Source organism: Chiroxiphia lanceolata, chromosome 6 (assembly GCF_009829145.1).
Source record: "Chiroxiphia lanceolata isolate bChiLan1 chromosome 6, bChiLan1.pri, whole genome shotgun sequence".
Classification (NCBI taxonomy): Eukaryota; Metazoa; Chordata; class Aves; order Passeriformes; family Pipridae; genus Chiroxiphia; species Chiroxiphia lanceolata.
This window is the reverse complement of record NC_045642.1, coordinates 408,355-431,001: the sequence shown is the minus strand read 5'-3', so window position 1 is coordinate 431,001 and position 22,647 is coordinate 408,355. Positions and strand designations below refer to the sequence as shown.

The 22,647-nt window shown below is 59.1% G+C and overlaps 4 long non-coding RNA genes across 4 annotated transcripts; 1 reads left to right on the top strand and 3 right to left on the bottom strand.

Annotated features, from left to right (window-relative positions):
• Positions 1-305: 305 nt before the first annotated feature.
• LOC116788695 lies at positions 306-22,571 on the bottom strand. Its single transcript, XR_004357732.1, has 3 exons — positions 22,190-22,571; positions 12,435-12,441; positions 306-317 (listed from the first exon to the last, which is right to left on the bottom strand). It is a non-coding gene; the product is annotated as an uncharacterized LOC116788695 (long non-coding RNA).
• LOC116788694 lies at positions 4,665-5,028 on the bottom strand. Its single transcript, XR_004357731.1, has 2 exons — positions 4,910-5,028; positions 4,665-4,795 (listed from the first exon to the last, which is right to left on the bottom strand). It is a non-coding gene; the product is annotated as an uncharacterized LOC116788694 (long non-coding RNA).
• Positions 9,370-10,172, top strand: LOC116788691. The gene is made up of 3 exons (XR_004357727.1): positions 9,370-9,683; positions 9,799-9,910; positions 10,051-10,172. It is a non-coding gene; the product is annotated as an uncharacterized LOC116788691 (long non-coding RNA).
• LOC116788681 lies at positions 17,615-21,134 on the bottom strand. The gene is made up of 3 exons (XR_004357709.1): positions 21,087-21,134; positions 20,476-20,605; positions 17,615-17,926 (listed from the first exon to the last, which is right to left on the bottom strand). It is a non-coding gene; the product is annotated as an uncharacterized LOC116788681 (long non-coding RNA).
• Positions 22,572-22,647: the final 76 nt, after the last annotated feature.

Sequence of the window (22,647 nt, the reverse complement as noted above, 5' to 3'; positions counted from 1 at the left end):
ACGGGGCTCTGGAGAGCAGGGAGCTGCAGGGACTGAGGTTTGCAAAGCTGGGCTGAAGCTTGTCAAAGCAGCAGAACATTCTCATTCTTGTGGGTTTGTGGAGCCCGTGTTGGTGCCCAGGAGAACTGGGTCAGACCGGGGTTTGTGGTCCCAGAGCTGCCCCCCTAAATGTGGCAGGCTGTGTGTGCTGGCAGTGAAGTGCTATCCCCAGAGGCTGATGGTTTCTGTCTCCAGGGATGCCCAGGACGCTGCTAATGCCCAGGGATCTGCTCTGGGTCCAGGCTGTCCGTGCTGGAGGGCCCTGGTGGCTGCAGTCCCTGAGCCCGCAGAGACAGAGAGAGCCCCGGCCCGAGTGGCCTTTGGCCCCTTGTCCTGAATTTGGGGTGAGCCTGGGAGCGTGTGGAGGGTGAGAATGAGGGCTGTGCTTCCAATGCATCATCCCTGGGAAGATCCTGTTGTTCCAGAGCGCTGGGGACAGTTTGGGCTTGGCAGCTTCAGAGCTGGGTTGGAGCAGCCCCTGGAAAGAATCAGGAGAGTGGAGGTTTGTCCCAGTGGTGCTTTCACGCCCCACTGGACAGTCTGGGCTTTGTGGTTGAGGTTGTCCTGTATTTGCTCTGCAGATAAGGGGCCCTTCCCAATTCAGCCCAGCAGATCCCAAGGGCTCTGACAGGAATATTTGTTCTTTCCTTCCCTTTGGGATAACTTCATCTCCAAACTGCCACGAGCAATTCCTTAATTTCTCCTGGAGAAAACCAAGTGTCAGAGGCAGTTTCCAAGGAGCCCAGAAGTGTCTTTGGAGCAGAGAGAGCTGCCAGCTGCGTGTGCCTGTCCCCAGCCTGGCACTGCCCACAGGGACACACTGGGCACAGACCATGAGAGGGAACAAAACCACTGCCTGCCAGAGGGTTTGTCCTGGGCCAGTCAGGCCTTGGGCAGGAATTGGACTGGGCAACTCCATCAGCTGCTCTTCCTTCCCCCACAAAGCACCATCCCCTGGGCATTAATGACCTGCCCTGTGCTCAACACTCACTGTTCACCCAACTGAAACCAAAGCAAGGCTTGCTTGGCTTTGAACAAGTTAAAGGAACTTTAAAGCAAAATAAATCACTGTTTTCATCTTTTTTTTGTTTTAGATGCTGGAATTGCCTGTCTGGGTGTGTGCTGAGCTCTGGCTGCAGGGGACTGTCAGGCCTTGGTGGCTGTGAGTTCCTGTTCTTCTCCCTGAGAAACTGGAAAGAGTTATTCCTTGGATTGCAGAAATGCTTGGTGACATTTGTAGCTGCAACCTTGGGGTAATTTGGAGGGGACACAGCAACTGTTTGTGTGGGAAAAGGTGAGGTGCTGCAGAGGGGAGGGAGGTGCATTTTGGAGGGGTCCCACTGAGGGGGGAGTGGAGAGCCTGGGGCTGGAGTGTGAGTTATTAAACAGGGAACAAGGGAAGGATGATTTGGAGGGAAACACTCAGGGAATGTGTAGGGATGGACTGGAAATTTGGGGTGTCAGGAAGAGAAAATCAGTGATGGAGAGGCAGGGAAATGTTGTGGTAAAACTTGATCTCATCTGTAGAGGGCAGAATGACCATTTAGAGGTGCAGTGAGATAGTCAGTGGTGGGCAGGGAGGGAAAATTCTGTTTGTAAGATCTGAGGTCACATGGAGCAGAGAGGATGTACATCCTGAGGTAAACTGGGGTAATCAGTTGTGGACATATGGGGAAAGTTATAGGGGCAAACCTTGAGGTAATGTCCAGGGCAGAGAAGGAATATTTTGAGTAAAACTTTGGGGTTTTGAAGGAGGTTATCTCCAGGGGAGAGAAAGGACATCACGAGGTCAGCTGAGGTAATCAGTGGTGGCCATGTGGGGACACTTAGGGCAGAAATCTTTGAGGTAATCTCCAGGGTCCAGAATGAATCCTGAGAGGTGCAGAGGAGGCAATCAGGAGTGGACACAACAGCAGGCCCAGGGAAGGTTCTGGGGGTAAAATGTGTGGCAGTGTCTGGCAGAGAGAAGGAACATTTTGGGATAAACTCAGGCAGTCATCAGTGGACAGGTAAAACTTGAGAAACTCTCCAGGGTCGAGAATGAATATTTGGAGGTCCAAAGGAGGTAGTCAGTGATGAGCAGGTGGGGAAAGATTTGAGAGTAAACTTGAGGTGGTCTGTAGGGTAGAGCATGAACATATTTAGGTATACATGAGGTGATCAGATGTGGAGAGGTAGGGAAAATTATGGGGGTCAAACTTGAGTAAATCTGCAGGGCATAAAATGAATATTTGGAGGTCCAAAAGAGGTAACCAGGAATGTGCAGGTAGGGAAGACTTTGGGGGTTAAAAAAGAGGTAATCTCTAGGGGAGACAATGACTATTTTGTGTTCAAAAAGAGGCAATCAGGAGTGGGCTGGAAGGGGAAACTTTGGGGGTTAAAAAGGAGGTTCATTCTCTCCAGGGCAGGGAATGACCACATTGAGGTAACCTGAGGTAACGAGTGGGGACAGACCCAGAAAACTGTGGGTGTTAAACTTCAGGGAATGTGCTGGGAAGAGAAGGAATGTGTTGAGGTAACCCGAGGGTCTCTGCAGTGGCCAAGTAGGGAACATGTTGGGCTGAGCCCTGAGCTGCTCCTCTGTGGGGCGGCTGCAGCGAGGCCGAGCCCTGGCCCTGATTTGCCAGCCATGGGCAGGGGGCTCTGTGCCAGCCGGGGGAGCAGCGGGGCCCCCGTGGCAGAGAGGGCAGGGGGGCTGTGGAGCTGCCCCGGGGGGAGCGGGGGGTCCTTTCCTGGGCCGCCTCCAGCCCCCCTCGATCCCCGGGGCTGCGCTGCCCCCCAAGGCTGTTTGGGGCAGAGAGTGCTGCCAGCTGCGTGTGCCTGTCCCCAGCCTGGCACTGCCCACAGGGACACACTGGGCACAGACCATGAGAGGGAACAAAACCACTGCCTGCCACAGGGTTTGTCCTGGGCCAGTCAGGCCTTGGGCAGGAATTGGACTGGGCAACTCCATCAGCTGCTCTTCCTTCCCCCACAAAGCACCATCCCCTGGGCATTAATGACCTGCCCTGTGCCCACCCCTCACTGTTCACCCAACTGAAACCAAAGCAAGGCTTGCTTGGCTTGGAACAACTTTAAATGATTTTAAAGCAAAATAAATTACTTTTTCTTCTTTCTTTGTTTTAGATGCTGGAATTGCCTGTCTGGGTGTGTGCTGAGCTCTGGCTGCAGGGGACTGTCAGGCCTTGGTGGCTGTGAGTTCCTGTTCTTCTCCCTGGGAAACTGGAAAGAGTTATTCCTTGGATTGCAGAAACGTTTTCTGAAACCTGTCCCCTTTTTTGTGCCTTTTGCTGACACATCTTCTCTTTCTGCCATTGAATTTACAGCCTCCTTGCAGCTCCCAGTTGGGGAAACCTGGGATAACTTAGGAGGGACAGAGGTGACATTTTAATCTGCAAACTTGGGGTAATTTCTAGGGGATACAGCAACTGTTTGTGTAGGAAAGTGTGTTTAACCACATAGGCCCCAGTTTTGTTTGTACCAGCTGGGGCCAGAGGTGCAAGGCAATCCAAAGCAAACCCTGCTCAGCCTCTAAAGCCCAGGGGAAGTTCTCCAAGCTGCTCACTGAGGGACTAAAGATACATTGAAATGGAACCAAATAAGGGTGACTGTCCCTGGGGAAAGGCAAAAGGAATTGGTTGGGACTTGGGTTGTCCCCTTGGGAGATGGAGGTTGCTGGGAGGCAGGGAATGCCCTCCCTCGGGCTGCCAAGATCTCTCAGTGCAGCGGCTTTGGCCGACAGGGCAGCACAAAGATTGTTCTCTGCTGTGGGCCCAGGGTTGGGTTCCGGTCTCAGCTTTGCAGGTTTAGATGAGTTCTACCTACAGCCCACAATTCCCTGCCGAATTCCTGCTGGAACAGCCTCCCAGTGCCTCCTGGAGCCCGGCTATTCCCCTGCAGAGCTGCCGCTCTAAGGCCACGTTTGGCAGGAAGCAGCCACGGTTCCAGGTTTGCTCAGCGGGATCGGGACAAGGACAGGTTGATGTTCCACAGACTTTGCTGTTTGTAACCCTCCTGCCCCGGCCCCGCTGGTGTCCCTGGGGGGACTTGAGCGAGTTCCCTTGAATTGGGCCGATTCTCCGCCCCGGGCCGGGCTCCAGGGGATGTGTTCGCCCAGGAGAAGGCGGGGGCCGGACGCGCTCCCGGCCCGGGGCGAGGCAGCCCCTGAGCACGGGCGAGGACGTCTCTCCGGCCGGGAAGCCGCTGTCCCTTCGGAACCTCGGGAGCGGCCCCGGCCAGTTCTTTTCCCCGAGGAAAGGGATGCACATCCCTGCCTTCGGGGCACCTCGGCTCTGACCCACCTGTTCAAGCTGTCCACGGGTTCTGTGGTTGCGGTTGGGTCCCCGAAAAACTGCGGATTGCCTCCAAGACCAAAGCCTTTGCCTGGGAGTGAGGGATCGCTCCGGACTGGGTTGGCTCCTTTATCCCTGGAAATGAGCTCGGACGTCGCACGAGCACCTTTGCAGCCGTTGGGTGAATCCCGGACGGGGCCGGAAAACCTCCCTGAGCGCGGCAGTGATGAATTGGTGCCCGTCCCCAGCCGGGCACGGCCCAGCCGGCCGCGCTCCCTCGGGCCCGTGGCTGCGAAGGGCTCGTGCAGAGGAGGGAGAGCTGCAGAGATTGAATAAAAGTGGATTTCCTGACTCGATTTCCCTGCGGTCCTTCCGTCCTTTGACTCGCGCAGCAGCGTCCTGTTGGAGCATTTCTTGGTTTCCTCTCCTGTAGCCGTTTCCCTCCCAGACAGGACCTTCCCCGCCTGCAATTAAAGATGAAACGTTTCAATGGGATTTTTGAAAACTGGAGGGTTTGCCCCGGGAGGGTGCGAGTTGCCGAGAAAGTGAGGGAGAGGAAGGAGAGCCTCAGGTCTCACCTGGCAGGTGTCAGATGAGCTGCCCCTTCTGGATGGCAGGGCAAAGAACTGCTGTCGGCAATTGCCGAAGTTCCGCGGGCAGAGCTGGGAGCAGCCTGTGCCCGACCCGCGGCACGGTCAGTGCCGGCTGCTGGGGCTGCCTGTGGACAGACACAGGGACACGGGGACAGACAGACAGCTCTGCTCGGGAGAGCACGGGAGGAACGAGGAAAGGGCTGCCCTCATTCTTCCTTGCACCAGCACGACCCCGGCTCCCCACGGCCGGAGCGATCCCGTGGCCGGAGCCCCGGCGGGCCCCAGACCCCTCGTTCTCGGGGAGCACTGCGGGCGGGAACCTCCCGGGGCCGCGGGGAAGGGGGAGGCGGGCGATGTTCTCCGCGGGGAGGAGTGCGGTGGCCTCGGGGGTGCCCGAGCGCGGGGGCTCCGATCCCGCGGGGGGTGCGGGCAGCGCTGCGGACCCGGCGGGATTGGGGGTCCCGGGGCCGGGCCGGCGTGTCCCCGCTCCCCGGCCGGTCCCAGCCCCGGCTCCGCGTCTGCACGAGGAAAGCGCCGCCGTTCTGCCCTGGCCGGGCCCCGGCAGAGCCCCGGCCCGAGCGGCCCCGTCGGGATCGGCCCCAGCGCCCGCCCCGGAGCGGCTCCTCCCGCCCGCGGCAGCGGGACACAGGACCGATCCCGGTGCCGGTGCCCGTCCTGATGCCGAGCCCCAGCCCAGCCCCAAGCCAACCTCGATCCTCCGGTGCCGGTCCTGAGGCCGAGCTCCATCGCCAGCCTCGCTCTCCGGTGCCGTCCCCGCTCAGCGGCCCGGGCTCGGCGCAGCGCCGGGAGCAGCCCCCGGGCCGGGGCTCCGGCCCCGAGCGCCGATCGCTGCCACAGCATCCCGGGACGAATTTCCTGCACAACAGCGGGGCGGGCGCGGCTCTGCCGCTTTTGAGGGGCGCGGGCGGGGCGGGGCCGGGGCGGGGCCGGGGCGGGGCCGGGGCCGGGGCAGGGCCCGCACAGGTGCGAGGGGAGGGGCCCGTCCAGGTGCGCGGGGCGGGCACGGGCGGGGGCGGGTCGGGGCGGGGGGTATTTAAGGGCCGGAACTCGCCCCCGCTCCCGTTTGCTCGGGCAGTGCGCGGAGCGGCAGCAGCGCCGCGGGGGCCTCGCTCTGCCGCGGCTCTTTTCCTTTGCTTTTCTTTTTCCCTTTTCTTTTACTTTTCCCTTTTCTTTTACTTTGTCCCCGTTCCTTCGTCCCCTCTCTTCCTATCCCCCTACCCCCCACACCCTCCCCCCCAAACCCCCTCTCTCTCTCCCTCCCCAACCCGCTCGTTCCCTGCCCCCCCCTCCTTGCCCCACAGGGGCAGCCCGACCCCCCCAGCCCTCCTTCCTGTTCCTCCGTCCTCCGCCCCCACTGGCCCCCCAGCCGGCCTGGCCTCGTTCCCTCTCCGGCCCCTGCTGCCCACCCCGCCCCTCCCTACCCTCCTTCCTACCCCTCCGCCCTGCCCGGCCCCGCACGCCGCCTGCCCCCGGCCCCTGTCACTCCTCTCCTGCACAACCCGGCCCCCCCGCCTGCCCCTGCTCCCCCCTCGCTGCACCGCTGCACAGCCCGGCCCCCCCTGTCCCCCGCTTCCTTCTTTGCTCCCCCGCCCGTCCCGTCCGTCCCCCTGTCTCCCGTTCCGTGTCCCCGCAGCCGCGGGCTTGGGGGCGCCGGTTTTAATAAAGCCGCGAGGGCCGGAGCCGGCGCCCCCCCTGGATCCCCCCCACGGGGCCGGGCCCGCTCGGCGGGTCCCCCCCTGCAGTTGCCAAGCACCGCCCGACACCGCCGGGGCTCCGGCCCGTCCCGACATCACACGGGGGGCTCCGCGGGCGGGGGGCAAAGGGGGCGGGTTCGCTGTCGGCAATGGACGCGGCGGTGTGTGGAGATGTGCGCGTCCATTGCCGAGAGCGACCCCGCGGGCTGGGGGGGACTTGGGGAGGGGCCCCCTCCGGAGGAGGGGGTCCGGGGAGTGGGGGGGTGGGAAGGGGGTGGGGGGAGGGAGGGAGGGGTGTAGGGAGGGAGGGTTGGGGGAGGGAGGAGGGTGGGGGGAGGGGGGGTGTGGGGGTGGGGAGGGGGGGTGTGGGGTGGGGAGGGGGGGGGGGGTAGCGAGGGGGGAGGGAGGGGGGGTTGGAGGGAGGGAGGAGGGGCGGGAGGGGGGGGGGCGGGCGGGGGGGGGGAGGGGGGGTGGGGGAGGGATGGGGGTAGGGGGAGGGGGGGGTGGGAGGGAGGGAGGGGGGGTGGGGGGGGGGGGGGGGGGGGGGGTGGGGAGGGGGGGTGGGTGGGGGGCGGGGGGGAGTGGGGTGGGGGGGAGGGGGGCGGGGGGTGTGGGGGGCGGTGGGAAGAAGCCCCCCTGCCTCATGTCACTCTGAAACGTTAAACATAGAAGTGTGTACAACCACACAAACACAGAGCAAATGGGCCCCAGCCCCTCTCACCAATCCGGGCATCCGCCGCCCACATCCCCCCCTCCCCACCCTCTCTCTCCCCTTCTTCCCACCCCTCCCCTCCCCCCCCCATCCCCACCCCCCTCCCTCCCCCCCTCCCTCCCCCCCCTCCCGTCCCACCCCCTCCCTCCCCCCCACCCCCCCCTCCCTCCCTCCCCCCCTCCCTCCCCCCCCCTCCCACCCCTCCTCCCCCCCCACCCTACCCCCCCCGGTCCCCCCCCACCCCTCCCAACCCCCCTCCCACCCTCCCCCCCAAACCCCCCAGCCCCCTCCCGACCCCCTCCCGACCCCCAACCCCCCCCCCTCCGACCCCCCTCACCCCCTCTCCCTTCCACCCCCCCTTGCCCTCCCCACCCCCCTCCCACCCCCCCTTCCCCGGACCCCCTCCTCCGGAGGGGGCCCCTCCCCAAGTCCCCCCCAGCCCGCGGGGTCGCTCTCGGCAATGGACCCGCACATCTCCACACACCGCCAAGTCCACTGCCGACAGCGAACCCGCCCCCTTTGCCCCCCGCCCGCGGAGCCCCCCGTGTGATGTCGGGACGGGCCGGAGCCCCGGCGGTGTCGGGCGGTGCTTGGCAACTGCAGGGGGGGACCCGCCGAGCGGGCCCGGCCCCGTGGGGGGGATCCAGGGGGGGCGCCGGCTCCGGCCCTCGCGGCTTTATTAAAACCGGCGCCCCCAAGCCCGCGGCTGCGGGGACACGGAACGGGAGACAGGGGGACGGACGGGACGGGCGGGGGGGCACGGACGGAGCGGGGGACAGGGGTGGCCGGGCTGTGCAGGAGGGCAGCGACAGGGGCCGGGGGCAGGCGGCGTGCGGGGCCGGGCAGGGCGGAGGGGCGGGAAGGAGGGCAGGGCGGGGCGGGGTGGGCAGCAGGGGCCGGAGAGGGAGCGGGGCCAGGCCGGCTGGGGGGCCGGGGGGGGGCGGAGGACGGAGGGGCAGGAAGGAGGGCTGGGGGGGTCGGGCTGCCCCTGCGGGGCAGGGAGGGGGTGCAGGGAACGAGCGGGTTGGGGAGGGAGAGAGAGGGGGTTTGGGGGTAACGGGAGGGGGGGGGTGGAGAGGGGGGGGGAGGGGGGAGGAAGGGAGGGGACAAAGCAAAAAAACCGGGAAAAGTAAAAGAAAAGGGAAAAAGAAAAGCAAAGGAAAAGAGCCGCGGCAGAGCGAGGCCCCCGCGGCGCTGCTGCCGCTCCGCGCACTGCCCGAGCAAACGGGAGCGAGGGTGAGTTCCGGCCCTTAAATACCCCCCGCCCCGACCCGCCCCCGCCCGTGCCCGCCCCGCGCACCTGGACGGGCCCCTCCCCTCGCACCTGTGCGGGCCCTGCCCCGGCCCCGGCCCCGCCCCGGCCCCGCCCCGGCCCCGCCCCGCCCGCGCCCCTCAAAAGCGGTAGAGCCGCGCCCGGCCCGCTGTTATGCAGGAAACTCGTCCCGGGATGCTGTGGCAGCGATCGGCGCTCGGGGCTGGAGCCCCGGCCCGGGGGCTGCTCCCGGCGCTGCGCCGAGCCCGGGCCGCTGAGCGGGGACGGCACCGGAGAGCGAGGCTGGCGATGGAGCTCGGCCTCAGGACCGGCACCGCAGGATCGAGGTTGGCTTGGGGCTGGGCTGGGGCTCGGCATCAGGACGGGCACCGGGACCGGGATCGGTCCTGTGTCCCGCTGCCGCGGGCGGGAGGAGCCGCTCCGGGGCTGGCGCTGGGGCCGATCCCGGCGGGGCCGCTCGGGCCGGGGCTCTGCCGGGGCCCGGCCAGGGCAGAACGGCGGCGCTTTCCTCGTGCAGACGCGGAGCCGGGGCTGGGACCGGCCAGGGAGCGGGGACACGCCGGCCCGGCCCCGGGACCCCCGGGCCCGCCGGGTCCGCAGCGCTGCCCGCAATCCCCCGAGGTCTGAGCTCCCGCGCTCGGGCACCCCCGAGGCCACCGCACACACCTCCTCCCCGGGGAGAACATCGCCCGCCTCCCCCTTCCCTGCGGCTGCGGGGGGTTCCGGCCCGCAGTGTCCTCCGGGAACGAGGGGTCTGGGGCCCGCCGGGGCTCCGGCCACGGGATCGCTCCGGCCGCGGGGAGCCGGGGCCCTACCGGGGCAGGGAAGAATGGGGGCAGCCCTTTCCTCGTTCCTCCCGTGCTCTAGGACCCCGAGCAGAGCTGCCCGTCTGTCCCCGTGTCCCTGTGTCTGTCCACAGGCAGCCCCAGGAGCCGGCACTGACCGTGCCGCGGGTCGGGCACAGGCTGCTCCCAGCTCTGCCTGCGGACCTTCGGCAATTGCCGACAGCAGTTCTTTGCCCTGCCATCCAGAAGGGGCAGCTCATCTGACACCTGCCAGGTGAGGCATGAGGCTCTCCTTCCTCTCCCCCGCTTCCTCGGCAACTCGCACCCTTCCCGGGGCAAAGCCTCTGGTTTTTAAAAATCCCATTGAAACGTTTCATCTTTAATTGCAGACGGGGAAGGTCCTGCCTGGGAGGGAAACGGCTACAGGAGAGGAAACCAAGAAATGCTCCAACAGGACGCTGCTGCGCGAGTCAAAGGACGGAAGGACCGCAGGGAAATCGAGTCAGGAAATCCACTTTTATTCAATCTCTGCAGCTCTCCCTCCTCTGCATGAGCCCTTCGCAGCCACGGGCCGAGGGAGCGTGGCCGGCTGGGCCGTGCCCGGCTGGGGACGGGCACCAATTCATCACTGCCGCGCTCAGGGAGGTTTTCCGGCCCCGTCCGGGATTCACCCAACGGCTGCAAAGGTGCTCGTGCGACGTCCGAGCTCATTTCCAGGGATAAAGGAGCCAAACGAGTCCGGAGCGATCCCTCGCTCCCAGGCAAAGGCTTTGGTCTTGGAGGCAATCCGCAGTTTTTCGGGGACCCAACCGCAACCACAGAACCCGTGGACAGCTTGAACAGGTGGGTCAGAGCCGAGGTGCCCCGAAGGCAGGGATGTGCATCCCTTTCCTCGGGAAAAGAACTGGCCGGGGCCGCTCCCGAGGCTCCGAAGGGACAGCGGCTTCCCGGCCGGAGAGACGTCCTTGCCCGTGCCCAGGGGCTGCCTCGCCCCGGGCCGGGAGCGCGTCCGGCCCCCGCCTTCTCCTGGGCGAACACATCCCCTGGAGCCCGGCCCGGGGCGGAGAATCGGCCCAATTCCAGGGAACTCGCTCAAGTCCCCCCAGGGACACCAGCGGGGCCGGGGCAGGAGGGTTACAAACAGCAAAGTCTGTGGAACATCAACCTGTCCTTGTCCCGATCCCGCTGAGCAAACCTGGAACCGTGGCTGCTTCCTGCCAAACGTGGCCTTAGAGCGGCAGCTCTGCAGGGGAATAGCCGGGCTCCAGGAGGCACTGGGAGGCTGTTCCAGCAGGAATTCCCCATGGAATTGCAGGCTGTAGGTAGAATTCCTCTAAACCTGCAAAGCTGAGCCCGGAACCCAACCCTGGGCCCCGCGCAGAGAACAATCTTTGTGCTGCCCTGTCGGCCAAAGCCGCTGCACTGAGAGATCTCGGCAGCCTGAGGGAGGGCATTCTCTCCATGCCAGCAACCAGCATCTCCCCAGGGGACAATCCAAGTCCCAACCAATTCCTTTTGCCTTTCCCCAGGGACAGTCACCCTTATTTGGTTCCATTTCAATGTATCTTTAGTCCCTCAGTGAGCAGCTTGGAGAACTTCCCCTGGGATTTGGAGGCTGAGCAGGGTTTGCTTTGGATTGCCTTGCACCTCTGGCCCCAGCTGGTGCAAACATAACTGGGGCCTATGTGGTTAAACACACTTTCCTACACAAACAGTTGCTGTATCCCCTAGAAATTACCCCAAGTTTGCAGATTAAAATGTCACCTCTGTCCCTCCTAAGTTATCCCAGGTTTCCCCAACTGGGAGCTGCAAGGAGGCTGTAAATTCAATGGCAGAAAGAGAAGATGTGTCAGCAAAAGGCACAAAAAAGGGGACAGGTTTCAGAAAACGTTTCTGCAATCCAATGAATAACTCTTTCCAGTTTCCCAGGGAGAAGAACAGGAACTCACAGCCACCAAGGCCTGACAGTGCCCTGCAGCCAGAGCTCAGCACACACCCAGAGAGGCAATTCCAGCATCTAAAACAAAGAAAGAAGACAAAAGTGATTTATTTTGCTTTAAAGTTCCTTTAACTTGTTCCAAGCCAAGCAAGCCTTGCTTTGGTTTCAGTTGGGTGAACAGTGAGGAGTGGGCACAGGGCACGTCATTAATGCCCAGGGGATGGTGCTTTGTGGGGGAAGGAAGAGCAGCTGATGGAGTTGCCCAGTCCAATTCCTGCCCAAGGCCTGACTGGCCCAGGACAAACCCTGTGGCAGGCAGTGGTTTTGTTCCCTCTCATGGTCAGTGCCCAGTGTGTCCCTGTGGGCAGTGCCAGGCTGGGGACAGGCACACGCAGCTGGCAGCACTCTCTGCCCCAAACAGCCTTGGGGGGCAGCGCAGCCCCGGGGATCGAGGGGGGCTGGAGGCGGCCCAGGAAAGGACCCCCCGCTCCCCCCAGGGCAGCTCCACAGCCCCCCTGCCCTCTCTGCCACGGGGGCCCCGCTGCTCCCCCGGCTGGCACAGAGCCCCCTGCCCATGGCTGGCAAATCAGGGCCAGGGCTCGGCCTCGCTGCAGCCGCCCCACAGAGGAGCAGCTCAGGGCTCAGCCCAACATGTTCCCTACTTGGCCACTGCAGAGACCCTCGGGTTACCTCAACACATTCCTTCTCTTCCCAGCACATTCCCTGAAGTTTAACACCCACAGTTTTCTGGGTCTGTCCCCACTCGTTACCTCAGGTTACCTCAATGTGTTCATTCCCTGCCCTGGAGAGAATGAACCTCCTTTTTAACCCCCAAAGTTTCCCCTTCCAGCCCACTCCTGATTGCCTCTTTTTGAACACAAAATAGTCATTGTCTCCCCTAGAGATTACCTCTTTTTTAACCCCCAAACTCTTCCCTACCTGCACATTCCTGGTTACCTCTTTTGGACTTCCAAATATTCATTCTCTGCTCTGCAGATTTGCTCAAGTTTGACCCCCATAATTTTCCCTACCTCTCCACATCTGATCACCTCATGTATACCTAAATATGTTCATGCTCTACCCTACAGACCACCTCAAGTTTACTCTCAAATCTTTCCCCACCTGCTCATCACTGACTACCTCCTTTGGACCTCCAAATATTCATTCTCGACCCTGGAGAGTTTCTCAAGTTTTACCTGTCCACTGATGACTGCCTGAGTTTATCCCAAAATGTTCCTTCTCTCTGCCAGACACTGCCACACATTTTACCCCCAGAACCTTCCCTGGGCCTGCTGTTGTGTCCACTCCTGATTGCCTCCTCTGCACCTCTCAGGATTCATTCTGGACCCTGGAGATTACCTCAAAGATTTCTGCCCTAAATGTCCCCACATGGCCACCACTGATTACCTCAGTTGACCTCATGATGTCCTTTCTCTCCCCTGGAGATAACCTCCTTCAAAACCCCCAAAGTTTTACTCAAAATATTCCTTCTCTGCCCTGGACATTACCTCAAGGTTTACCCCTATAATTTTCCCCATATGTCCACAACTGATTACCCCAGTTTACCTCAGGATGTACATTCTCTCTGCTCCATGTGACCTCACATTTTACAAACAGAATTTTCCCTCCCTGCCCACCACTGACTGCCTCACTGCACCTCTAAATGGTCATTCTGCCCTCTACAGATGAGATCAAGTTTTACCACATTTCCCTGCCTCTCCATCACCGATTTTCTCTTCCTGACACCCCAAATTTCCAGTCCATCCCTACACATTCCCTGAGTGTTTCCCTCCAAAGCATCCTTCCCCTGTTCCCTGTTTAATAACTCACACTCCAGCCCCAGGCTCTCCACTCCCCCCTCAGTGGGACCCCTCCAAAATGCACCTCCCTCCCCTCTGCAGCACCTCACCTTTTCCTACACAAACAGTTGCTGTGTCCCCTCCAAATTACCCCAAGGTTGCAGCTACAAATGTCACCAAACATTTCTGCAATCCAAGGAATAACTCTTTCCAGTTTCCCAGGGAGAAGAACAGGAACTCACAGCCACCAAGGCCTGACAGTCCCCTGCAGCCAGAGCTCAGCACACACCCAGAGAGGCAATTCCAGCATCTAAAACAAAAAAAAAAAAGAAGAAAAAAGTGATTTATTTTGTTTTAAAGTTATTTTAAGTCATTCAAAGCAAAGCAAGCCTTGCTTTGGTTTGAGTTGGGTGAACAGTGAGGGGTGGGCACAGGGCAGGTCATTAATGCCCAGGGGATGGTGCTTTGTGGGGGAAGAGCAGCTGATGGAGTTGCCCAGTCCAATTCCTACCCAAGGCCTGACTGGCCCAGGACAAACCCTGTGGCAGGCAGTGGTTTTGTTCCCTCTCATGGTCTGTGCCCAGTGTGTCCCTGTGGGCAGTGCCAGGCTGGGGACAGGCACACGCAGCTGGCAGCTCTCTCTGCTCCAAAGACACTTCTGGGCTCCTTGGCAAACTGCCTCTGACACTTGGTTTTCTCCAGCAGAAATTCAGGAATTGCTCATGGCAGTTTGGAGATGAAGTTATCCCAAAGGGAAGGGAAGAACAAATATTCCTGTCAGAGCCCTTGGGATCTGCTGGGCTGAACTGGGAAGAGCCCCTTATCTGCAGAGCAAATACAGGACAACCTCAACCACAAAGCCCAGACTGTCCAGTGGGGTGTGAAAGCACCACTAGGACAAACCTCCACTCTCCTGATTCTTTCCAGGGGCTGCTCCAACCCAGCTCTGAAGCTGCCAAGCCCAAACTGTCCCCAGCGCTCTGGAACAACAGGATCTTCCCAGGGATGATGCACTGGAAGCACAGCCCTCATTCTCACCCTCCACACGCTCCCAGGCTCACCCCAAATTCAGGACAAGGTGCCAAAGGCCACTCGGGCCGGGGCTCTCTCTGTCTCTGCGGGCTCAGGGACTGCAGCCACCAGGGCCCTCCAGCACGGACAGCCTGGACCCAGAGCAGATCCCTGGGCATTAGCAGCGTCCTGGGCATCCCTGGAGACAGAAACCATCAGCCTCTGGGGATAGCACTTCACTGCCAGCACACACAGCCTGCCACATTTAGGGCTGCAGCTCTGGGACCACAAACCCCGGTCTGACCCAGTTCTCCTGGGCACCAACACGGGCTCCACAAACCCACGAGAATGAGAATGTTCTGCTGCTTTGACAAGCTTCAGCCCAGCTTTGCAAACCTCAGTCCCTGCAGCTCCCTGCTCTCCAGAGCCCCGTTCAGGGCTGGCTCCAGTTCCCTGGAGAACCTGCCCCAGCCCCACTCTGGGCCAGGCTGAGCAGAAGCCGCTGGGCTGCACAAGGAAGAACCCTCCCCTGGCTGCTGCAGCTGGAGGGAGATCCAGCTCCCAATGGAATGCTGGCAACAGCCTCCCAGATGGTCTCTACCCAGCCCTTGGCAGTGGCTCAGAATGGCAGCAGCTCCAGTGCCAGCTGGGTCCCTGCACGAGTCCTTGTCCCAGCCCTGCCACACGACACCCACGGGACACCCACGGGCACACAGGCCTTGCTTGCACAATTCCTCACCCACAGCTCAGGGAAAGCCACACAATGTTAAGAAATAACCTGGGCTGACAGCACTCATCACTCCAGTCCATCAGGAGTTGGAGGCACTTTGGTGGGGAACACACCCAAATTCTAACCCCAGCTCTACATTTCTAACAGGTTCTCTTAGAAAGATCCTGGACAGGAACTCAGACAACAGAACCCAAACACTGCACAAGCAATAGCAGAAGGTTTGCCGGGAAGAACAGAAGTTCCCTTTTTTCCTTAACACTCTGGGACTGTAGGACCCAATCTTTGCAATCAAGTGACACCAGAGACGTGATTAACACTTAAACCTCTCCCCCATGGTTCTGTCTCAGAGAACTGGGCCAGCCTTGAGCTACTGCCAGGTGCCTGCAGTGCTTTGGGGAGGGGCAGGAGGACGCCCCACTTCTGCTTGGAAACATCCAAGATGAGGAAAAGCCACTTCCCTTCTCTCTCTGACCCAGAACCAAAGCAGTCCTGTGGGACAACACGGACTATGCATGGAAGGCCTGAGTCAGTGGGGGGAAAAAACCCTACACAAACCAAACCACCCCAAATTTCAAGATCAAAACACGCTGCTTCCTTAACAGGAGCACACCAAACTCATTGAAGCCAGAGAGGAAATTACAAACAAACAAACAAACAAAGACCTAAAAAGATGCTTTGCACTGATACACTCTCTGGTTGATCATCCCAAAGGAGATTCTCCACAGATTAGAAGGAATTACCAATACTTTGTCCTCTGTTGAAAATTAACAACTTGAGGGGCTGGACGTGTCCAGTGAGGGTTCAGGGGCTGGTGGGTCGTTTATGGCTGACCCCGACCGGCCCAGGCCAAACCCAACCACCCCCATCGCTGCTCCAGCCCAAACCTGGGGGCAACATTCACACAGTTTGGAAACACTGCCCTTCCCTGCTACTCCATCCTTCCTTACACCTCCAGTGCCCAGGGAGCAAATGCCAACCCCAGGAGGAGAGAAACGTGTCCCTGTGACTTACCCCAGCCCACGGGCAGCACCGGGAGCCCCCAGCGCCGGCCGGCGGGGCTGCAGCCTCTTGCCTTGGGCTGCTCACAGCCCAGGGCACTTGGCAGAGCTGGGCTGGATCAGGGCTTGGTCCTGGCCTGGAAGAGAGGAGAACAAGGTAATTAAGTGCACTGGGCAAGTCAAAGGCTCCTGCCCCTCACCCTTCTCTTCAATTGCTCACTAGAGAGTTTTAGCCATAAAAAATCCAGGGGGGACACCAAACAAAATGGGACCTTTTCCAGCATTTTCATTCCTATCTCTTTCAGGCATTAAAAGGAGGCTCACCTTTCTTACTGCATTCCTTGCCCCATTGGAACAGAACCCTTTTCATTCCAAACCCCCCTTGTGAGTCAGTCCATCCTCTGCCATTGGACTTTGGAAAAAGGAAGAGACACCTGGGATGCTGGAGCCCAGGAAATGAGGGAGAGAAACCTGCCAGGGAAAGGTTTCAAGGCACTCCAGAACTCAGAAATATGTTCCTGCCTTGCCAGGCCACCCCCATTCTGTGCCACCCACCTGAGCTGGGCAGGGGAGGCCAAGGCTCCCCTTCCTCCTGCCAATCACTGTCCCAGCACACGGATCCCCGGGCTGGGCAGCCCTTGGAAAAACCTGGGAAAGGCAGAAGGCAAATGGCACTGCCTGTCAGAAAATGAGTGTCTGTGAACATCCCTTCTGCACAAATTTAATGCCATCCCTCTGCTCCAACAAACCAGGGCAGGCAGGTCCCTCCAGCCCAGGGAGAACAGGAAGGAGAACTGCAGGAACACAGGCAGACACGGGCAGCTCTTGGCACTGATTCCCTGCAGCCCTCTCTGCACTTGGGGCTCTTGGCACTTCATTTATAAGGAATGGAGGGGAACAGCAGCCCAGGAATGCCCCTCAAAACCAGGGGCCTTGGCACCTGGAGATTAGAGGAGGGGAGTTGTGAGGGGAGACACAGAGAGAGAACAGGAAGGGGGGCTGTTTGGGAACAGGGTGTGTGTCCAGCAGGGATGGGAACTGTAAACAGGGGAGGCTGGAGGAAGGCAGGGGGTGAGCACGGGCCTGGCTTGGATGGATCCTTTCTCCCTTGGCTCAGGGGCCTCATCTCCCCCCTCTCTGAGAGCAGCAGAGAACTGCTGCAAGGGAAGAGTTCATTTAGGCACAAGCCAGTGATGCAGCCACTGGGGCAGGGGAAGAGGGGAGAGGAACTGACACCAAAATGACACAACCACCACTGAAAGGGACTTTATTGAGCTGCAACACAAACACAGTCACAGCAGGTCAGGGCAGGAGGTGCCCACAGGACACCAGCACAGCAGCTGGGCTTGCAGGAACACCCTCTTCTCAAGGGATGGAGCCAGGGGCTCACAGTTGGGATCGAGCCTGGGGGGCTGGAGAGCACTCAGGCATCAGGGCCAAGTCCTGCCCCCTCCCTGCAGACAGTTCAGCCCCAGCACCAGTGGGATTCTCTACCTCTCCCCCCACTATTATTTGGGACCCAACAGCTCAATGCTGTGGAATTTTAGCTCCATAGATGTTTTACACAGTTGAGCTTCATGAGAACTGGGGCACTTGTCCTTATTCCTGACGCTTCCAGGGCTGCACCTCCAGGATCCTTTGGGCATGAGGAACCTTCCAGACTGCTCCAAACCTTCACAGCCCACTTGCTCTTTTTGCCACAGCTGGACCAGCTCAGTGTCCCTGCAGAAAGAGAAGGCAATGATCCTTTCTGAAACCAGAACCTCCCCCCCTTTGCTTTCCCATTCCAGGTTTGGTTCCCTACACAACTGAGGCCCTTCCAGGCCTTGCCAAGTGGCAGCCAAGGAATCCAACCCCAGAACCTGCCAGGGAGCAACATCTGTGCCACAGCAACATCATTCCAGGCCTCTCCCTGCCAACCCTCTGCTTCTCCCAACAGCTCCAGCGGCACCACAACTTGCCCTGAAGGCACAAAGGCTCCTTCTGGGAGCACCACGAGCCATCTGTTCTGTAGCACTTGATCTCCATCTCCTGGACGAGCTGGGAGAAGCAGGGAGGAAAACCAAGACCTTACAGGTGAATTGGGGGCACCTCTTCATCCAAGAGCAGCTCCAAGAAAGGTACTGAGTCAACACCTCACCAAAGACACAGGAAAACAAGTGCCAACACCTCGACACTCACTCCAGTTTTCAATTGATAAAGCAACACTAAAGAAAAGCTTTTCATACTCTTGGGAAGAGTCCATCCCACTTTAACCACTTTGTGGGACTCATTCCCAGCCTCCTGAGGTTCATTTCCCACCTCACTCGGGGCTGCAGTACACCTGCTTCTACACACACACACAAGGAGCTGCTGCTCCTGGATTCCAGTCTCCTGGTTCTCCCTGCAACTCCCCCAGCTGTCTGCCCAGCTCTCCAGTGCCCATTCCTTTGCCCACTGCACTGGTTCACAGCCCCAGGGCTCCCAGGGCCACCCTGGGCTCTCCCCTGCCCCGACACTCAGGGCCCTTTCCCAGCCCCGACTCCATCCAGCACTGACCCAGCTGCTGGCAGCTGCAATTCTCCTGCTCCTGCCCTCCCTCTGCCTGCAAACACCCCTGCCAGCTCCTGCACCCCCACCTCTTACCTCCCAGGCAACATCAGCTGCATCCTCCTGGATCCTCCAGCTGGATGCTGCTGGCTCTGGGCAGCTCCCACCCTTCACCAGGGGATGCCAAAGGGAGCTCTGGGGACTGTCCCGAGGGCAGGGGACACCCACTGTGGGTCACACCAACACTCAGCCAGCTCAGGCCTGGGCTCTTCTGCCTGCAGGGCAACAAACAGCCAAGCAGGGACACTGGGACACTGAAAGGAAACAGGCACAACAGACTCAGGAGCCTGGCACACCACAGCCCCCAAACCTGACCAGGCTCCAGCTGCTGCACAGACCTGTGGCCACACAGGACCCAAACCCACCCCCAGCACAGACAACCCTGGGGACGTCAAGCTGCTCATTCCCAACCACAACCAAACATCCAGTGCCACTGTCTGCCAGCCCCTGCTCCCAGGAATCAATCATCTTGCCCCTTTCCTTTCTTTACAGGTCCTTGCATTCCCATTCTACTATCAAACCATGATTAGCAAATTTAGCTGTTACTGGAACCAAGGCAGCTTGGCTTCCTAATTTTAAAGGATACTGGGTTTGCCTTACCAGTAGAGACTCAGGCTTAGGGGTAAATCTTACAGATTCTGCCCTTGTCCATTTTCCTGCAATTCCACTGGTCCACAAGACAGGAACAACTGCAGCTGCCACTTCAGTTGGGGCCTTGCTGCTGACAGAAGTTACTCCCTGCACAACAAGAGCTGCTGCTTGGACACATTTAGTTTCAGCAATTACAATGCCAATATTCCCATCTCTCAATTTCATTTCTGCCTCAACTTTTCCAATCAATTCCTTCCTAGCAGAGGTTTGGGTGAGTTTGGCAAATAGAGAAACTGAGGAATCACCCAATGTTTTCCCAGTTTAACCCCTGTCACACCAATCACCTTAACAGTGCCAGCCCTTAATTCTCCCTCTGTTGTGTTAAAGACTGAGGAAGTTGGACCTGTGTCTGACCAGGACATGTGCAAACCAAATGCTGGGGACTGGAACACACACCTTGCACTCCTGCAGCTCTCACCATTACATTCCAGAGCAAACAGCCAATTGTACCATCACTGCTCATTTCTTAATCCCAATCCCACCCTTCTTTGGCACTTGGAGCACCACTTTTATCACCCAATTACAGCCCATGAGAGAGCTCCATGTCCAGCAGGGACAGGTACCTCTGGGATACTGTCAGCAATGCCTGAATCCATTGCAGGGACCTTGCTTTGAGCTCCCCAGGGCCGGGCACCCCGAGGATCTCCCCGAATAATCCTTTCGGTGCGCGCTGGAGTCCTCGGGGTGCCCCAGCCCGGGGGGCACCAACAGCACTGTCCCTCCAGGGGCCCAATTTGGTGCCAGGGCTTCAATGCACAGCCCAAAAGGCATTTCAAGAGGCCTTCTTGGGAACCCAGCACCGTGGACGGGCAGGAAGCCCCAAGAAGGCCTCATTTCTAAAGGCAGGGGGATCTTGCCTGTGTCCCAGACTGGTCCGGGGATCTGAGGCCCTTCCCGAGAAAATCTCGGTGCCGGCGTGAAGGCCCAGAGATCCCTTGGAGCCACGGGAGAGCAGGCACAGAGTCCCTCCTGGGGGCCAATTCTGCTGCCTCAACTCAGCTCTGCAAAGAAGCCTCTAAGGCTCAGCTGGTGAGTTTTAGAAGCCAGGCATTCCTTGCTTACAACACCCTGCCATGATCCCAGCCCGCCGGGTGTCCTGGCAATCAGCTCCCAAAGGGCACACGGAGGTGTCTCCACTGCAGCTGATGGGAGAGGGCAGCATTACAGGAGGGCTCATTTTCCTTCCCTGCATTCCTGTTCCACAGTCTGGACATTCCCAACACCTGTCCCCATGAACAGAAACCTTTATAAGGTCTCTGAGGGGCTCCATCAGGGGTCTCTGGTGCTCACCTGTGCCTGCAGCCCCCAAAGTTCTCAGTGACCACCTTATCAACTTCAAGACAACTCACCTGGCTCTAGAGGAATTTGGTGTTGCTCGGCTGCTGCCTCAGTTCCCTTCTTCATTCTTTCTTCACTTTGCTTGCTCAGTCCCTTTCAGTTCCTTGGCTCAGCTCCAGGCAGTTTCTAGGGTACATCCCACTGCAAAAACTACCAGTTCTTGGTACACCTCAGAACTCAGACATCAGGGAGCCAGGCAGAAATCAACTAATCCAGGGCACTACCTCCAAATATTGGGACAAAAACACCATAACATTCCACAGCCTCCCTTGGCAAATAAACCCCAAACTGCTCAGACACAAACAATAACCTGCACACTACAACAATCTGGCCCTGTGGGTTCAACCCGGCCAAGTCAGCGGGGACATTACACAAGGTCAACTTTCTTCCACGTTTCAGTTGGGATACAAAAATCAGGGAGATCACAGACTCTCCCACACAGTTTTACTCTGAGGAGAGAAGGAAACCAAAGCCATCCCCAGGGCTGCAATAGCTCAGGCTCCCAAAAAGGCCCAGGGGTTTCAGGTTTCTGTGGGGCTTCACCGAGGGCCTTCCCAGGTTTTCCCTGTCTAGAACCCTCCAAGTCCTCAGTGCCTGCCTGAGGAACCTCAACACAACTCACCTGCTTACACAGGAACTTGGTGCTGCTTGGCTGCTGCCTCAGTTCCCTTCTTCCTTCTTTCTTCACCTCCCTTGCTTGGTCCCTTTCAATCCCTTGGCTCAGCTCTGGGCAGTTCCCAGGCTCCATCCCACTGCAAAAAGGATTAGCTCTTGTTACATCCCAACACTCAGACAGCATTCCACATTTTCTCTTGATACTTGGCCATCAGGCCAGTGTCTCATTATTTAAAGCAGAGTTTGACTCCTCAGTGACAACAACTGACAGCCCTGAATCATAACACAGGCTGAGACACAAACACGGATGGGAACTCTTAAGGATCCACTTGGTTCTGCTCAACAATCAAAAGGAGCTTTCTTAACTCAAGAAGAACATACCCAACATCCTTGTTCTGCAACTTTACCTGCTATAAATGGGATCCCCAAGACCTGCAAAGGCCCTTTCCCCTTCACCTGCAGGGCTGGCAGTGCCACCACTCGACACGGCCCCAGTGGCTGGGCAGGAACGGAGGGGCTGGGGCGTCCAATCCATCGGCCCAGGCGGCACCAGGAGTTCCTGGAGTTCCTGCAGGGGAGAGCCTCAAGCCAACAAAGGATTAGGAAGACCAGTTTAAACTTTAGTATGTGTATCACCTGAAATATGGGGAGTTGGACAAGGCCTACTGGGGCAACAAGGACACACTCAAGGCTACCTATTCAAAGGATCTCCTAGCACTCAAAAGCTACCACTGTCCTTCTGTCAGGGGGAACTCAGCAAACTCTCTTGGCCAAGAGCCTCCAGGAGGATTTCCAGATTTGGGGGCTCCCTTTTAACCATTTTTCCCATCACTATAGCTGGGACTATCACCTGCCCTACAGGGGGAACAGCCCACAAAGGTCACCATCAGGGATGCCATGAACTCGAAGTCCCTTCTCAGGGGGGTCACTGCACACCTTGGCCTTTCTTTGCCCTCCCCACCAAAAATGCTGCCAACAGTTCTGACACATCTGGCAGACCCAGAGCTCTCCTCAGGGAATGCTTCAGCTGCTTACAGGTTGCCCTTGCACCATCTAGCCAAGGCAGCAAATTCTTACAGGCTCTTGGAAAAGTTGGCATCACAGTCTTACCACACATCCAGAGGGAGCAATCCAGAGTCCAGCCCGTGCCACCATTCCCAGGGAGGCAGTTCCTGGGCTGTCTGGGGCTCAGGGAGGAGTCACGGGGCTTCTCTTCTTCCTTCCCGCTTCCCCCATTTTCTCCTGCAAAAGCAAAGGTTTCTTGGCTTTCCTTGCTCCAGGACATGCAGCAAAGGCCATCTTTGCAATCTAAGACTGCAAACTACTCCAGGTTGTCATTTCAGGGGGTTCTCTCAGGTCCTGCACTCATCAATCCCCTTGGCCATTGGTTTGCTTGGCAGGTTCTTGCATTCACCTTCTACAAGGAAACCAGGAGGAGCAAATTCAGCTCTTACTGCAACTAATCCAAGCTGGCATTCTGATTTTAAAGGATACTGGCTTTGACTTACCTAGAGAGATCCCACAGTAGGGGTAATTCTTACAGGTTCTGCCCTCTTCCCCTCTCCTGG